Raw genomic sequence first — 4589 nt, 5'->3', positions numbered from 1 at the left:
ACCGATACGTGCCTTGGTTTCTTTATTTACTGCACAGGGGTGATCGTTGCTGACCTGCCTACCTTCCAGATCACATAAAAGCCTGCAGGTGGAAATTCCTTATAAATCGTGAGGTGTGTACAAAGGCAAACAACTTTATCATTGGTGTGATACTAAGTCCCGGTGTTGACACGCCACGGCCGTGGGGGAGGCAGGAACAGCAGCCGGGAGGAACAGCATCCAGCAGGGCTCAGCACGGGCTCCCTGGGGTGGGGGGCGAAAGAGACCAGCTGGAGAGAAAGAGTAGTGCACTTGCACCAAAGTCTGGCAACAAATGAAAACGTGAGAGGAAAGTGTAAAAGGCGCAGCTAGATTGACCAACCCCACCTCTCCTGGAGGTCCCCTGGCCTCAAAGCAGAACAAAATTTTTGGAGCTTTTTCCAAGGTGTCCAACATGAATCTTCCTTTTTTGTGTGTTATTTGGCAGATGTAAGAACTGGCCAGAATCCCAGGGCCTGTTACCTGCGTTCGTGGGAATATGACTGAAGTGTGACAGGAGACGTCTCCGGAGAGGACACTGCAGGGGCAGGCCCCACTGGAGGCTCCGTGGAGCTGTGGAGAATCACGATGTCCCTGCGAGTCAACACTCAGAGGAACAAGTACGTGGAGAGAAACTATCACAGTCTCGATGCACTGAGACTTGAGCAGTGTTTTTGCCACGGCTCTGCACCGGGCACCTTTGACCTCCTTGTTCCCCAGGCTGTCCACGACAGGGCTCAGCAGGGGAGTGAGGACGGTGTAGGTCACAGAGATGAGTCTGTCCTGCCCCCACGGAACTCTGGGACTTGGGCTTGAGGTAGATGACGGAGGCACAGCCATAGTGGACGATGACCACCGTGAGGCGGGAGGTGCAGGTGGCAAAGGCCTTCTTCCGGCCCCGGGCGGAGGGGATCTTGAGGCTGGTGGAGACGATGAGGACATAGGAGAAGAAGACCGGGCCCGTGGGCAGAATCAGGACACAGACGCTGACGACAAAGTTCACGATCTCGTTGACAGGGGTGTCCACGCAGGCCAGCTTCAGCAGGGGCCTGACGTCACAGAAGAAGTGAAAGATGACAAGGGCGTCACAGAAGGGCAGGCCAAACACAGATGTTACCTGGACAAGGCCATGCCCAGGCCATTTCTTAGAGACGCAGACGTCCACTGGCACAGGCCTCTTCCCTAGGACGGCTGTGGTGGTGAATTTTGTGCGTCAGCTTGACTGGGCTAAGAGATGTCCAGACAGCTTGCAAAACATTAATTCTGGGCACGCCTGCGAAGGTGTCTTTAGAATATATTAGCATTTGAATCAGCAGACCGAGTGGGGAAGATCACCCTTACCCAACGTAGGCAGGGATCATCCCATCTGCTGGGGGCCTGAATAGAGCAAATGGCAGGGGAGGGCAAATTCTCTGTCGGCGGATGAGCTGAGACATCCGTCTTCTCCTGCCCTCACGCATCAGTGCTCCCGGTCTCGCGCTTTCAGACTCAGACTGGGATTTACACCACCAGCTTTCCCGGTTCTACACAGCTTGCGGATGTGAGGTCACGGGACTCCTCGGCCTCCTTGAGCACATGAGGCAAATTCCTATAGTAAATCTGCTACACGTATCAATAAAACCTATCGGGTTCTGTTTTTCTGGAGAACTTCGATGAATACGAGGACCGGCTACCACAGGGGTTGCAGATGGCCACACAGTGATCAGGCTGCGTGGCCAGGAACAGGAAAAGCATTGTGGGCCGCACGAGTGAGGCAGGAGACGAGTGGGCATGACCGTCTTGAATGGCAACGGGCTGGTGAGGACTCAGGAGGCCAGGTAGGATGCAAGGAATGACGGCCACAGCGTAGCTGTTCTCCGAGATGGAGAGCATGCTTGGGAAGATGTATATGTCCCACATGGAGACAGTCAGCTGATTGCTGATGAAGGGAATATGGAGGTGACGGTCCAGAAAAATAACAGTCACGATGAGGACATTGTTGGAGAGAGTCACAGCAGGTACAGAATTAGAAGGACCAAGAGAAAAGGAGGCCAAGCCTGTGTGACCGCCCAAAGCTGGAGGAATCTGTGAGGAAGAGCTTGGCTGCAGCAAGAGTTCAGCCTTGGCACCGAGAAGGGTCCGGATCCAAATGAACTGGCCAAAGGGAAGGGAGGGTGAGATTCTCGCTGCACGACAGGTTGCACTGTGCTCCGAGCTGCAGGCGAGAGTGCTGCCCCGGCCTCGGGTGCCAGCAGTATTCTTCCCCCGGCTAGGAACTCCGCACTCTTGAGAATGAATCAGCAAGTCTCTCGTGATGTGCTTGATTTAGGGCAAGGATGACAGGGAGGAGAAGTCTCAACACAAACGAACAGCAGAATCATGAGAACAACTACCCAACTTGACCACGAAAGAGGTGGGTCCAGGTCAAAGACATGGCGGGTGTTGAGTGAGCGTGGCACTCGAGTTCCCTCTGTGCTGTGTGAGATCGGTCCAGTCCTCTCTGTCAACATGCATTGCCAGCACAAAGTGCCCTGGGAATCTCCCAGAACAGAACAGGTGTTCTTACCAAGTACTGAGTCCTGTGTTTTCCTTTCCTTAGCCCTGCTCCTTCGTGTACATGAGACCACTAGTACAAGGCCAGGCGGTGGGAGGGCCATTCAGGCTATAACACTCATCATGTTTCCAGAAATGGAGGCCAACGCTCTTTTGAACTAAGTTCTGTCGCATTTCTTTCTTCCTGTATACTGTGTCCTCTCTGGAGAAAAAAGCAGTACCCGGTGTTAATAAATGATGTTGACTTTTTCCAAATCTCTTTGTGATGTGACATTTCCCAATGAAAAGAAAGATATAAATAGAGGTGAGTTATTTTTCAAGGATTTTTTTTCTACCCCTAAACCTGTACTTCATAACAATGGTGAATAATGCCATCACTGTGCCTGTAATTTTCGGCGACTATCACTTCCATGCCCCTCCTGTGTTTCTTAATGTCCTTTTCTTTTTTTCTTTTTTTGTACTGCTTGGACAGGAGCTCACTTTGGCTCTCAAGTATTGTGGAAGCAAGAATCAGCCCATTTCCCTGGAGAAGCATGGGATATGGCTCATCGTTTTTGCTTTTCTGTCACCAACCCATGGCAGTAATGGGGTAATACCTTGAATATGGGCAACCCGCTCTTACTTAATTCAAGAAATAGAAGATCTGTGTCCTGCTGGCACCCTCAGTGTATACCACAGGATTGCTAGGTATACACAGGATCCCGTGTATACCACAGGATCACTAGGTTCACGTCAGGGGCGGAAGTAAAAAAAAAAAAAATCTTGCCTCTAGAGTAACAAAGATTACACCGGCCTTCTCCTCAGCACTCATGCCAGCAAGAAGACAGCAGAGTGAAATATTTAGTGTTGACAGAAAACAATGACCATGCTAGAATTCTGTACCCTGCAACATCATCCTTCAAAAATGAAACAGAAATAAAGACTTTCTCAGGCAAAAACTAGGGGATTTTGTTGCCAGTAGACCTGTCCTCTGAAAACTGTTACAGTCAATTTTGTAGAAAAAAGGAAAATAACATAAAGTCAGAAAGCACCAGGCCCAAATGGGTTCACTGATAAATTCCACCAAATATTTAAGGAAAAATTATACCAATTCTTCACAGTTTCTGTTAGAGAATAGACAGTATGGTATTGGCACAAAGACAGACACTTATATCGGCGGAACAGAATAGAGAACCCACAAATGGACCCACAAATATATGGCCAACTAATTTTTGACAAAGCAGGAAAGAATATCCAATGGAATAAAGACAGTTTCTTCAGCAAATGGTGCTGGGAAAACTGGACAGCGACATGCAGAAGAATGAACCTGGACCTCTTTCTTACACCACACACAAAAATAAACTCAAAATGGATGAAAGACCTAAACGTAAGACAGGAAGCCATCAAAATACTAGAGGGGAAAGCAGGCAAAAACCTCTTTGATCTTGGCCGCAGCAGCTTCTTACTTAACACGTCTCCGGGGGCAAGAGAAACAAAAGCAAAAATGAACTATTGGGACCTCATCAAGATAAAAAGCTTCTGCACAGTGAAGGAAACAATCAGCAAAACTAAAAGGCGACCGACGGAATGGGAGAATATATTTGCAAATGACATATCAGATAAAGGGTTAGTATCCAAACTCTATAAAGAACTGATCAAACTCAACACCCAAAAAACAAATAATCCAGTGAAAAAAATGGGCAAAAGACATGAATAGACACTTTTCAAAAGAAGACATCCAGATGGCTGGCAGACAGATGAAAACATGCTCCACATCACTCATCATCAGGGAAACACAGATCAAAACCACAATGAGATACCACCTCACACCAGTCAGAATGGCTAAAATTAACTACCCAGGCAACAACAGATGTTGGTGAGGATGCAGAGAAAGGGGAACTCTTACACTTATGGTGGAAATGCAAACTTGGGCCGCCACTCTAGAAAACAGTGTGAGGGGCTCCTCAAAAATTAAAAATAGAACCTATACCCAGAAATTGCACTACTGGGTATTTATCCAAAGGATACAGGTGTGCTGTTACCAAAGGGACACATGCACC

General features: G+C 48.4%; 1 pseudogene; it reads right to left on the bottom strand.

Annotated features, from left to right (window-relative positions):
- Window positions 1-507: 507 nt before the first annotated feature.
- Window positions 508-1890, bottom strand: LOC122475940 (annotated as a pseudogene).
- Window positions 1891-4589: the final 2699 nt, after the last annotated feature.

The sequence above is a fragment of the Prionailurus bengalensis genome, chromosome E4 (genome assembly GCF_016509475.1).
Source record: "Prionailurus bengalensis isolate Pbe53 chromosome E4, Fcat_Pben_1.1_paternal_pri, whole genome shotgun sequence".
Taxonomy (NCBI): domain Eukaryota; kingdom Metazoa; phylum Chordata; class Mammalia; order Carnivora; family Felidae; genus Prionailurus; species Prionailurus bengalensis.
The sequence above is the reverse complement of the archived record's forward strand: the minus strand, read 5'-3'. Positions and strand labels throughout refer to the sequence as shown.